Here is a 14502-nt window from a genome sequence, read left to right as displayed (position 1 = left end):
AAATTAAATTCAGATCACGTGATGTATCGTATCGAAATATCGAATTCTGAAAAATATATCGATACTTTTTGATATCAGCAAAAAATCAAACGATACGATATAATATCGATATATCGCCCAACACTATTGAAATGTCGAAAGTCTCGAACCCAGCAGGACAATGGAACTAAAAGCAAGGTAAGAATTTGTACAATAATAAATATTTTTAGTATATACGTGTTTTAGCTATCTCATTATTTATTAATGATGGTTCAAATCAACGCAGTGCCGGCCTAGAGTCACTGCAACCGTGACTGAGCATTTGCTGCTAAAGTCACGGCACAATCACTCAGAACTCACACTCTAGTTGTATGAAGGTAAATTTTTGTTGAGTTTAAGGCGAGCTAGGGTTGGCATGCGTCCAGCCATGCCCCAAGTATTCGACTTTAGGGTACGCACCTAGTAATATGCCCGGAGCATTCAACTTTAGGGTACGCGTCTAATAATATGCCCCGAGCATTCGACTTTAGGAGACGCATCTTGTACTTTAGAGTTAGGGTCAGGATTCGGGTTTGTTTTCTTCTTTACTGGTATTATTTACAAAGTTGCTATTGTTCCGGCAGCCGGAAACATTTTGTCAGGGCTATTGTTTCGGCAGTCCACTAGATTTCTCACTATCAAACACACTAGTAGTATGCTATGCCCCGAGTATTCAACTTTAGAGCATGCGTCTAGGTTGCCCCGAGTATTCAACTTTAGGGAACGCATTTAGTAGGTTGTCCCGAGCATTCAACTTTAGGGGATGCATCTAGTAGGTTGCCCTGAGCATTCAACTTTATGGGATGCGAAAAGTAGTTCTAGTATATATTACGGTAGGGTCGGGTTCAGCTTTGGTTTCTGCTTCACCTTCAGTATATATTATATAGAAGTTACTCCACTCAGAGACATATAAGGTAGAAACTAAGGGATTTGGATAGCTGGGAGCCACGTAGCACAATGGATAGGACTCTGGATTCAAGCACTGGAGGTCCCGGGTTCAATTCCCGCTCAAGGTATTTTGTGTTTCTCTCTTTTTTTTTAGTTTGAGGACCTTTCTTTGTCTAAGCTGTATTTTTATTCACGTGACTGTCAGAACAATAGCAACAGTCTATTATTTACATATAGGCTTCTTCGTGAATGACATATAATATAAGGTACAAACTAAGGGTGTTGGGTAGCTGGCAGTGCTGTGATACAGTGGTTAGAACGCTGGGCTAGAGTATGGGAAGTTGTGGGTTTGAACCTCACTTTAGTCAAAAGAAATTTCTTTTCCATTGTTTAGGTTTTTTGTCTAAGTTTTTTTTATTCATGTGGTTGCCGTGGCTCTAGGCACAGCATTAAATCAAATGTCAATTACTGTCATGAGTATTGTAAGGTACGCGTGTGTTCGTTTATAGCTGATAAGACCACTCCAAAATACATTCTCTAGATGGTCCATTTCCATTTTATTTATTTATTAATGCTTTATATTTATAGTACACACACACTCACAAGCATGAGCTCAGGTACACACACAGATACAGGTATGACAAAGCAAATGGTGTACTAAAGGTCTGTAGGCTTATGCCTACAGCCAAAAGTAGTAATTATAAAGTGATAAAAAAAGATCACATGATAAATTGTCTATAACAGTGTGTAGAGAAATGATCAGTAACACACCGACTGCAGAGACAGGGGTAGTGCAGTGTGTGAGAATTTAGGGGGTCAAAGTTATGAGTGAAATGATCTCAGAAATGAGACTTAACTCTGTTCCTGATAGTGTCAACAGACAGATTAATGTCAATTAATGGAAGCACATTCCATAAATGACAGATCCTTACAAAGTAAAGGTGTCGTTGCTTGTTAGTGGTAGAGGGATTGTGATGTAATTTGAAGCCTCCTGATCTAGCACTGGTAGAAAAAGAAATGAAATGGTGAATATTGAAATTATTGGTTAGATATTTGATAGATTTGGTGAAAAACATGATGTCCGAAAGCTCAAAGGTGTACATTAATGGGAGAAGCTCTACTGTAGTTTGAGAAGTCTAGTTTTATAGTCGAAAATGTAATCGTTCATAATATAATTGGCAGGTTTGCCATTGTTTGCCTGGTCACAGCCATACCTAACTGCATCTAAAAGCTTACGTTTGTGCCTTCATTTATCCCACTGAGCAAAACCGGGCTTTTTTCACATTCCTCGAATTCCATTTTATTGCTTCTATTATCATAAATTGCCAATTATCAGCAGGTACCAATTAATGGCACTTGTAAACTGTAGAGGCTACAGGGTATATGCCACAATGGGCTGTTATATCCTCTAAAACATTTCTTAGAATCATTTTCATTAGATGATTATTGTTGTTAAAGCGCTATACAAGCTATGGTGGTTAAGCATGGAATTGCGTAAAAATTTTATATTGGAAACCATGCAGTATGCTTTTACGTCTAACCTGAATATCTCTTGAATGGCTTTTTCATAACAGTTCTGTGAGACAGAGTTATCCAAGGACTGCTTTTCCCATAAAATTTTCACAAAGAGTTACACACAAAATTGCACATTGTGCCGATAATTGGTCAGTCATGGAAGTACAGTTGCCGATAATGGGTACCTCATGCCAATAATTGGAGCACAATAAGCATTGTGATTTTCCTTATAACAAGATGTTCACTCACATAAGATATTTAAAATTTGGTGCGCTGAGAGACGAAAGACTGCTCAGTTAAATGGTTCAAACCAGAAGTTTATACACCAAGGAATTATAATTGCATGATGAAATGGTGGTGACTTGCACTATATATAGTAACAGAGGGGTGGACAGCCAAAGTTTCAACTTTTAGTGATGAATATAGTCTTGTCAACACAGACCGTATTTTTTCTTTTGTCATTTGGTTGGGGAAAAGACCAAATGACAAAAGAAAAAATATGGTTTGTGTTGACGAGACTATGATGAATAGTCTTGGAGTTATAGCGCTGGACAGTTGGAACAGAAATAAACTCAATTTGTACAGCAACAATACAGCAAATAAATTACAGGCATTTATTTGCTTGATCATAATGCACCTATCAATGTAATCCCCGACTAATTACCACAGATACGGGGGAAGGTGGGGATCCGTATCACTGAATACTACTGTACTATTCACTACCTACTGGGGAAGTACTGGCAATGCAAACCCTGACCAAGTCTCGACTTGCAAACGACTGTCGACTGGTTAGCAATGTTTATTGTGCATAAACAGTGCTAGACTGATATATACATGCTAGTTGTAAAATTTCATGTGTGGCTTCATGCAGACTGATTTTTGCACTTTATAGTTATATAATGGCTTTGTGGTTGCCGTTGTGTAAACAACAACTCAATAATTGAATTCCTTGTCAGGCAAGCAAAATAAAGTAGAGCAGTAAAACTGTCAATTTGTTACCAACATCAAAGTCAATTTATTAATTATACACATTCCTTTTAGGGTTAGGTACATCAAAAGAATTTTGAGGAAAATAGAGTAGTGCTGTACCGCTCTACTGCTGTTTAGGGAAGACCCTGCTTGTTTTGTAATGAGTAATTTGATATAGGTATGTATACTGTAGTTTTACAACTATAAGGAAAAGTTAAGAATTTTAAGTTTGATTGGGGTTCATTGAAAAATGTAGGGAAACAAGGGAGATCACCTACACCTGCAGATATACTATAGTGGACTAGTATATCTGCAGGTGTTGGTGACCTCCCTTGTTTCCCATTTCTAAATTAATTTATTCCCATAATCAATTTCTGTCTGAGCCTTTATAAAACAAACAGGGTGGTACCATCATACCTCATCCACATTGATGCTACGTTTACTTTGATGAAAGTGTCTCGCTCTTTTACAGTGCAACCCATTTCCCAGGATACATCTCAATGTACATTAATTTTAGTTGTATCCTGTGAAGAGGTATACATGACAAATGTATCCTCTGGAATTCCTTTGATCTGAGGTGTGGAAGTGTTTACATGATCTACTAAACTAGGCCTTGAATGTGGAGCCAGCTGTAGTCAGACTGAGAGTGGATCAAATGCACAGTAGTCAGCTTCACACTACATGTACAACAACTGAATTCAATTCACTTTCATAGCATGTTAATTACTTAATTGATTACGTAGCAAAAATGTAAATGTCTTAGTACTACCTTCTTTAGAAAAGTATTCACAGCAGAGAAGGTTAAAACATTGGGTGCCAAGAAACTGGTTAGCTCTTACAAACCTGTACTGAGCACAACGATTTCAAAGGGTACGCTATTCCTTTTTTTCCCCCACAACCTGAGTATATAACACTAGGTATGCCATCCCTTTATTGTTGGTGCAATAGCCATGCTTTGCATGAGATAGGTTTAGAGAATGTATGGTGCTCTCTTGCTAATGGAGCTAATGTGCATTAAGCCTGTTTGAGGTGGATTGACATGAAGCCAGATGGAATGCACATTGTAATCAATCCAGTTCAGGTGTGAAATAGTTTGGAACCAGCTTTGATGCACAGTCAACTGTAGTGTGAAAAAACTGTCCTATAGGACTGTGATGTGTCTTAGTTAAGTGATTTTGTGTACCTTCCATGTTTGATGCATGGTTACCTACTGTATATCTTATTAGTGTTGTTGTTTTGTGTTGTGTAGTTCTACCCACACACCAGCTACACCTGTATCATCTCACATTTAGTATTATTTGTGAAGCCTGTATCATATTTATGTTGTCCAGAATGTACCAACGTCAGCAGAGGAGGGTGGACATGATATAAGCGCTACTAAAAATTATTACCATTAATTGAATGTTTCTAATACAAGTGATAAAACCTGTTTAGCAACATCCACACTAATTTATCTTGTGCTTCTTGTGACAAGCAGAAGAAAATGAGTACGAAGGTGTTTCCTGCTTGATTCTCCATGAGGATATGCTAACAGCATTATTATTGTGTCTGCTTTCCTTTCTTTAATTCCATGGGAGAGAGCATAGGAGGCTTATTGTATATCATAATACCTTCTTCAACGACTGTTAGGCTCGAATACAAGCTTATAAGGTGTCTCTAGAATGCAACGCATCAATTCCATCAACAAACTTACTGCACACGTGATCCTCTATAAATTCAAGAGCGATTTGCGTGCTGAGAATAGCGGGAAAGAGTGGGCAAACAGGCTAAATATACTAAACGTGAAGCACACTTTTGAATGGTGCTTATTTAAACTTCGCTGAAGGCTTGGTTGTACTTTTAATACAAATGTATGCGCTCACATGTGCATGTCCACCCTCCTCTGCAACGTCAGTTAGCGTATACTGTTGTGTTGTCATGTGACTGTGAATAGTACCTATTTATTGACACTACACTTTATTTAAAGGCATGAGGATGTCTAGAATACATACGTATTTTCTAAACCACACATTGGTCCCCATACAAATTTGTGAGTTTTTCAAAGTGTCTCACAAACTTATAGTTCGATGAAACTTAGACACAGGGTTTACCATCTATAAAACTACCAGTTGGTACAAACAGTGTGAAAATAGCATGTTCATAGGTGAAGATATGCATGGCTTCAAGAGTGTAGTACATGTTGTGGTATAAGCCTGTTAGTCACAGAAACACTTGCTGAAAAGATCCCATTGTATCAGTATCCAGTCCTACAAGCCATTATCAATCCTTAATGACAGTGCAGTATTGGTCAAATAATGATATACTCCCATTCTGTTGCTGGATTCTTTGCCAGGGTTTGTAACTTTCTGTTATAATTGATTTTGGTTTAAACTGCTATACTGTGTGGTCTATGGCAATGCTAATATGAGTGTCAGTAGTAATAAAGGTTGAATTTTATCAAAAGTCAAAGTGCAAGATGAACTACAGGTACTCGATGACTAGTTTTCATATCAAAATGATCACAGTGCAGCAAGCATTATGACTACACTGCTGTTATGTGTTCAATGGTTTCCGTTAGTGATGTAAAACAGTATTTTCAATGCCTCAGAAAGCTTTAACAGGGTGATAAAGGAGTGTTTGTTACCAAGCTACAAATTATTACCACTGAGTGCACCCATACAAGTAATGATCAAGGCTCTGATTGACCTTGTCAGTTATCCCCAGACCATAACTGCATTAATGAAACTAGTTTCATAGACTTGTGACAAAAAATAGGCCAAATAATATCATTTTTCAAGAAGGCAATCCATCTGCCATAGTACTCCAGTGATTATGCACTAGCTAATTTATTATCCAATTAACATTCCATGGCTTCTGGTAAAGTAGTTTCAAGAAGGGACTTCTTTTGTTATGGGATATAGTGCTTCCCACATACTCTCTGTTGCCTAGTAACATGTTTATATAATAATTGTTCTTGTAGAGCAGATAGTGTATAATTTTAAAAGTATTATTATTGTATATGTTGTTTACTATTAATCTAGACATGTATACAATGTATTAGTATCCTGAGGAGTAGTAACTTGATAATATACACAACATCATATGGAACACATTAGGTGGTAAGTAACATGTGAAGTGATGTGTATTTCTCTCTATTAGCCATGACTTGTTTTTGTGTGAGAATGTAAATTTATCCTACGTCTTGTATATTTGTACAAGTGTTGTAAATGGTTTAAACATTTGTATAATGAATGCAAGCAGTTTTCACAATTTTGAATACTTGCTTTCAACCCTTAAACCCGCAGAGAACTTTTGGTGAATGCATGTTTACACAATACACACATGGCAACACTAGGTGGGGTAACTTAATTCTTACAGCCTACAAATGTACATCAATTAAAAGTCTGTTCACTGGACGACTTTGAGAAGGTTAAATGAACACTGTAACTACAGTGGCTTACTTGATATGAAGCGATGAACAGCGACTAGTCACGTCTCCGTGTTTCAAAATTCTTGTCACTTGTTTAATTTTGATTGTGGGTTTACTCATGTGAGTCATATTATAGCCTGATAGACAATTTAACGGCAAATTGAATGTAAGTTGTTGCAAGGTGATAGGAGCAACCACCATTGAGTTATCGACCATTTTATAAAGGTATGTAAAAGGTTTATGTGTTTCCTTACCGAAAAGTTATTTTCACATCTAGTTTGGCCTCACCATTTAGTCCAGTGTTAGGGTAAAAACCCTATTATCATTTAAATCCTTGTTACATGACAAGTAGAGTGATGCAAATTGAGTAGCCATAGGCCTGATGGAAGCTTCGAAAGTTGCAGCGCTTTGTGCAAGGCATGCGTATTTATTAAGTTTAAATCCAGTTTTTGGGTTTAAGGGTTATAAGAATACCAACTGTACAAGTAGTACAATCAGTTAGTAGACTACACCAGTTGATGTTATAACATGTACACTAGGAACTAGTGTGATGTGTGTTGATCATGTGATGTGTGTTGATCATGTGATGTGTGTTGATCATGTGATGTGTGTTGATTCATTGTGATCATGTGATGTGTGTTGATCCATTGTAATCAGTTGATGTGTGTTGATCTATTGTGATCATGGGATGTGTGTTGATTCATTGTGATCATGTGATGTGTGTTATTCCTCTGTGTATGATCATGTGATGTCTTGTTCCTCTGATCTGCTGAAAGGTGTCTTGTAACAACTGTTACCAGTACTGCTGGGTGTGTCAACATGTCTCATAACAACCACCACCACCACACCTCCTCATATTTTACACTGATCATGATGTTGATGATTTGGTAAGGAACTACTTGTTATGATACTTTCGCACGATATGCTTCGCAGTTTTACTCACATCATGCCAATCACTCATGCGAGATAATTAAAATTTGGTGTGCTAAGAGATTGTAGACTGCTTTATTGAATAGGAGGTTCATACGTCACTCCAGTACAGAATTACAACTGCTAGACGAAATAGTGCCAATAATTGGAAACTTACACTATTAGGAGAAATCAAGTATTTGAGGTAGCTTAGAAAATTAGTGGAACAAGGGAGGTCACCTATACCTGAAGATTTGTTTGTGGACTCATGGGTTTAGATAGACATAGTGATTAAATGTCCACTATAGTATATCTTCTGGTGCAGGCAACCTCCCTTGTTTCACAATTTTATATTTCTATAATCCCTAATCAAACTTAACCCCTCACCACCACAACCGTCATATGGCGGTTTCAATTATAAACACCTGTAGTATCACATTTTAAACACTCTGTAACTTCAGTCGAGCGTTTTAGTAGCCCCTGCGCTTATCCTGTAGTGGGCACAACCTCAAGTGAACAGGAATAGGGATAACCGGTCCCTCGCGCACTATTGCGCAGTTAGATGATGCAATCGCAACTTTTGGAACGTCGATAACAAGCATTGTAGACGAATCTTTGACGTGATAATGGCACTACTAATAAAGAGAAACAGTAAGGAGAGGAATTATATAGGCTGGAGTGGCGTATTGCTACTTTTATATGCCTCAAAACAGTGACCTTGTGCTTGTATGCGCATGTGCACTTGCTCAAATGCTGGAAAACCAGACTTAGAGATAATCGCTCCAACTGTAAACAGGTTAGTGATGTTTATTGTATAAACAGTGCTAGCCAGTAAAGTAGTGAAATTTCACGTTTGGTTTCACTTATATCGATTTTCGTACTTTAAAGTTAATTAATGGATTTGTGGTTGCTCTTGTGTAAACAACAACTTCATAATCTAATTCCTTGTTCTATAGCGAGTAATTTGATATATAATTTTATAGGAGTATACGGTATGGTGTGTAAGTTACAGCAGTTTAGAAACGATAGATTGGAGCCTCTACAAATTTGGCGATGAGGGGGTTATTAATTAAATTCCTAATTTTCCTTATACTTGTGAGAATGTAAATATGTATTGCCAACTTTGTAGTAATAGAGTAATGATGGATATTATACCAACAAGCATAGACTAGCTCTTGTTGATATGATAGTGTTGTGACTGACTACTCACACATTTCTAGTACATCCGTTTAGCTATAGTGGTGGAGCAGTAATGACCTGTGATTACACAACACATTACTGGCATACCTTAATCTCTTAAGGGAGTGGAGAACAACTGTCACATACTTAACACAGTCAAGCACTTTATGTGTAGGCTAAGTATGTTTAATTGTTCTGTTAGTCCCACATGATGTTCATATGGCCACACAAGTAAATTGTGAATCTATTGAAGTTGGGACCACCTCACAGTGTACAATATAAGGGAAAATTTTTGCTCGGACAGAATGGCCAATCAACAGTAAATTTGATTGGCCATTTCTGAAATTGCATGGCCATAAGATAGAGATGTACTATGCTAGTGTGCGAAGCACACCCCACAGTGTGAAGCACAAGCCTTCTAGGGGATCTGGGGGCATGCCCCCTAGGAAATTTTTGAAAAAAGGATCACTCTGAGATTGAATCTGAGACCACTTTCAGCTACTTATCACTGAACTTCATGCACATGTATTTTACAGAGAATTAATTGTTTATTAGTAATACATGTACAAAATCGTTGCTGCTGCATACATATTTTACAAAAAAAACTATAATCAATGTATTGTACAGCCAGTTTGTAGACTTAGCTAGGCTAAATGCTTTGTTACAAGTGGTGTTGAGTCAGCACAGATTGAATTATCAACTAGCTATTGCTAAAGTTTCTCTTGTGAATAGCAATAGATCAAAACGTACTCTCGAACTTTCCGTGTGCAGAACACTTTTATCATGTGACTTTCATTCCACCATAGATATTAGAGAGAACTAATATCTATGATTCCACTTTCTCCAGCCACCGCCTCGGCCACCGCTGCATCTCTACAGATTATAACCACGAAATGGCCATCTTATTCTTAATATCGTACCTCCACTTCACAAACATTACTTTCTTTTCTTCTCTTGGAAGGCGCCACTCGTGTAGTCAGTGTAGTGATAGCTTCTTCACAACATCGACAGTAACCCACAATTGATAATTTGGGTAAATACGAGGTGCAGTGCTCTAGCTTACGCATGTGCATCGAGTCGATGCTTCGACGGGATCGAGACTTCACGTAGTGATTAAAGAGCTTTGGTAAGGAAAGTTAACGATACGACAATAATAATAACAATAATATCACATGTTATAAAGACTAATAATAAAGAATTACAGTTGTAAAAAATTTGATCGGCACAAATGGCCAACCAACGGCTACATTGATCGGTCAATAGCATCACTTGGTCGGAAAATGGCCGAGGGCCGACCATTATATTGTACTCTGCCTCAAATAGTGATTGTTCTATTAGAGTAATTGGATGGAGCTTTGTGTAGAAATTCATTTATCAACACTTTTGTCATTGAACTAACACACTAGTGTTCAGTAAAGAGGTCCATTGGGTACCTTAAGATTAGTTACTATAGTAATGTAATGTAATGTTGATCTTGTTATTTGACCACACCTACGTATGTTGGTGAAATAGTTAAATTTGATTACCTGTAAAAGGACTTAAATAAATTCCTTGTGTATCTCGACAGGTACCATCTCTAGGCTATCTATCCATCGGACACTGTTTCCTGTGAGAGTGCCATAGAGCTAGCTGCTAGCCACAGGGGCTTGATGTTCACTGATACCGGTCAACACTGGTGATGACAAGTTTGAGATTGACAAAGGAAAGATAATATTACTAATGTATATGTTCAGTGACCATAAATGACCTGTTTAAAGCCACTAACTAAATTAGTTAACCACCAACAAAACCAATGGTAATCCAGGATGGGGAATTTGGGGCAAATGGTCCCCTCCCTCTGATAGCTGCTTCTTTTGATAGAAATACTATACACCTTGTCAGACCAAAATCAATTTATGTAACTCTGTATATTACCATCATTTATGTTGCTGGTGTGTAAGACTTTATAACCTTCCAACCAGCTTTAAGGACTACACAATCATTTGCAAAGACCATAATGACAAAAATCAACCTACTAAGGAGTGATCATTGCTGCTTAAAATATACAGAACCTACTCTCCCCAACCACTAGCCTGTTTGTGCCACTCTCTTTGCCACTTCCTAGATCCGCCCCTGAAAACCACCAATTTTTATAAGTTCATTTACATTTTGCATTGGTTTGTGACGTGATAAAGTTACAGTAGAGGGTGTGGAGTTACACTTCATGAGGCTGTCAAGGCCCATGAGACACTGAAGGCTGAGGGTATTAAAATCAAGGTCATTGATCCATTTATTCTCATTGTCATACACAGTTACATGTTCCTCTATTTCACCCCACAGGTGTCTGGCTACTGTTTGGAGAAGAAGGTAGACAACAGATACAACATCAACACAATTGTCATCAAATCTATACCTTCACCCACACTGGTAAAAGGGAGCTAACTTCTTTCATCTCTTGTACAGGTGATATGATAGTAATTGTTATATGTTATGTTTCCAAATATGGATGATTATTGACCTCACATTTTCATCCAAATATGGATGATTATAACAAGAGAGCAATAATCACCTAATTTGGATGATTATTACTTTTTCTCTGAATTTGTACAAGAATCATCCAAAATTGGATGTTGCTTGTCTTCTAATATTGGAATGCAATATTTCATCTTAGACTCTATTTAGGTTGTTTTGGGTGGGTAATAAATCTCGTATACTCCACCTTCTTTTCTAATATACTAATATACTCCACTTCTTCAGGCACAATATAACATATGCTCAAAATCTAGGTTTATCCAATCGCTATGCATTGTTCGCGTGCAGTGATTTAACAAGCGCTATTATTTTGTCACATGAGGACGAATAGTTGCCATGGCGTTAGTATTATCGCAAGAAAACCAGCCGCTCTTTCCGAGCCTACAGCAGAAACAGCTGTGGATGAGGTAAGTAATCTAAGTGTAATGTGAAATAGAGTCTAAAGCAGTTATACAGGCACAATGTGGAGTCTATGAAATTTATAAACCCTCAGTGCCCTCGCTTCGCTCGTGCGCTACAGCCCAGGCCTTCGGGTTTATAAATTTCATAGACTGTGCCCGTATAACTATTATTTTTCATTTAACTGTTCTAGAGTAATAGAACTTCTAGAAGGATTAATGACTGCTGTAAACCAGTTGCTTTTGCAGAAATTCTATTTGCCATAATTGGGTAAAATGTGCTATATGCGAGAACTATCACCATGATATCATAATTACTGTCCGTAATGTTTTGGACCACAGCAAGGTGAAATACTTAGAATTTAATTGGCTACTTACGTATAGATATCTAAATCCTGTAGATCCCTTGTTCATGTCTCAATAGATCCCTGTCTCTGGGGCGATACAAAACATGGCAATTACATGCCTGTAACATTGGCAACACATGGGCATTTATCTGGATAGCAAGTTCTGTCACAGTACAGGGAGGTTATTGGGGTTGTTTATACAAATGAATGTTAGTGTCACAAGCAACAGTGAAGATACAACAACAAGCTGTGGTCTAAATTAGTTAGACATTGAAACACAGGGTTCCATGGAATTTAGAAACCCTCAGGTCCTGTAGTAGTACCATCGCTTCACTCGTGCACCACAACACAGGGCCTTTCAGGTTTCTAAATTCCGTAGAACCCTGTATTTTCAATGTCTAACTATTTAATACAAGTATAAGAAAAAAAATTTGGAATTTTAAATTAGATTAGGGACAGTTTATAATACTGCAATAAAAAGTACTGAAACGAGCTGGATCGGAGTAGTACGTAATGTCCAAATACTGTAAAACAATAAGAAGTGAATATCCCTACTGTGCATTAAATAAGAAAAAAAATTGGAATTTTTTTCTTATACTTGTTTGTGAAGTTTTTTTTGCAAGCTCATGACCACTAAATATCTGCTGAGATACTCACAGCACTATTATACTAGATTATGACTCATACATAACAACTGATCAGTGGGCGTGGCTCTACATAAGCCTGCAGACAATAATGGATGTGGATTCGTACATATCTACATGGGCGTGGCTACCATATGTCTACAGACTGTAATTTACGTAAGTGGGCGTGGCTCACGAAAGAAGCAGAGCTACGCTATGACGTGTGGTAATACGTCCACATTTAATTTAACATGTGGGGTCAGACCCGAATAATCTGTAAAGCAGGACCTGGATGACCCGACTCGGTTTAACATTGTTACTAAATAAACTATATTTATTGACTTACACATTGCTATATAGTTCGCCGTGAGTTGCTCTCTCTGATCGATATCAACAGCGAGTCTGACATGCGTGTGTGTTTTTGGTACAACCGGCGACCACGTGTATTCGAATAGTTTGATGCAATATACACTGGTATGGAAGCCGTACTGTAGTCTATTAGCACTCAGCGGTAGAACCTTGACCGATGGCCATGGTAAAGAAGGATAAAAGGTAAAACAATAGCGCAAGCATTGTATGTTTATCAATATACCAAAGGTTTTTTCTTAAGCAATCTAGAAACGTTTCTGCGAAAGAATTAAGGCTGTAGCTGTAGCCAGTTTTCCGCTACGCTTGACTGAAGGCGTCAGGCAGGCAGGCAGGCAGTAGAAAATTTCATTGACTAAATTTTTAAAAACATTCTGTAGCAACTTGACGGAAACGTTTCGGGTCGATCTGAAGACACTTTTGGGCTTGGTTTTGGTTTTACCCAACCAATACTGTCATGTTGTTGTGAGGAAAAATCGCGGCAGGTTTTTGGGTTATATTATATCACGGATCACCCCCACACCTTTGATGTCCCTAATATTCACATGTATGTCTTTGTAGTATCATGCATTAGAGAGTGACTTTATTCCTTCAAAGTGCCTCAAGTGGAATCAAATGAACATTATTTTGTATATGATGGCTTTACAGTATATGTGCTAAAGGTCTAGCAGGACTCGGTGGTCTTGCAGCCAGTTTTAGAGATGCTAACTTGAAGTGTTGTGTGTTTGAATGCTGTACACTTTGAAACAACATGGTCTTTAGCATCCATTTTGGTTGGCAACAAATACATTCCATGAAGTATTTGGGTTGAAGTAGGAATTCACAATGTCTAATAGTATATCTGAAAGTGTAGGTGAAATCCCTAATTTCCCTACTTTTATTTCTATGATCCCTAATCGAACTTAAAATTCCTAATTTCTCCTTATACTTGCTTTTTTGTAACATGATTATGATTGGTGAACCCACGCATACCACATCAAAAGAAAGGATGGCATCAGAGTTAAAGTTTTTCTAAACGCATCAATTACTGAATCGAAAGCTAAGTAGCCATTACGCTTTGCTATCAGCTATGTTCTCCTGTTATACATGCTATAAACAAAGAACGGTAGGAAAAGCATCTTTGCAATCAATCCAGCCACCATGAAAAATATAGACAATTTGCAAGTCCCAACTACTTAAGATTGAACAGTGGCCATTATACTTCACTTTCACCTATTTCAGTCTGTTACTCAACATTACAAATGGAGAACAGTACGAGAACCATCTTTGCATCAATCTAGTTGCTACGGAAAATATAGGCAAGATACCAACACAGCCACAGGGAAGCCACATCACGCTATTGCAAATCAACACTTTGCTTTGTCAGCGAA

General features: G+C 37.7%; 1 long non-coding RNA gene across 1 annotated transcript in view; it reads left to right on the top strand.

The window, feature by feature from the left end:
* The first annotated feature begins 6284 nt into the window (after window positions 1-6284).
* LOC136258272 (uncharacterized) overlaps window positions 6285-14502 on the top strand; it is a 46061-nt gene continuing 37843 nt past the window's right edge. Inside the window, exons 1-4 of the long non-coding RNA XR_010702715.1 lie at window positions 6285-6488; window positions 7576-7686; window positions 10455-11143; window positions 11207-11329. This is a non-coding gene — a long non-coding RNA (uncharacterized lncRNA). The remainder of the gene's footprint in view (window positions 6489-7575; window positions 7687-10454; window positions 11144-11206; window positions 11330-14502) is intronic.

The sequence above is a fragment of the Dysidea avara genome, chromosome 6, assembly GCF_963678975.1.
Source record: "Dysidea avara chromosome 6, odDysAvar1.4, whole genome shotgun sequence".
In the NCBI taxonomy this organism is placed as follows: Eukaryota; Metazoa; Porifera; class Demospongiae; order Dictyoceratida; family Dysideidae; genus Dysidea; species Dysidea avara.
Note: the sequence above shows the minus strand (reverse complement) of the source record. Positions and strands in the feature narration are given on the sequence as shown.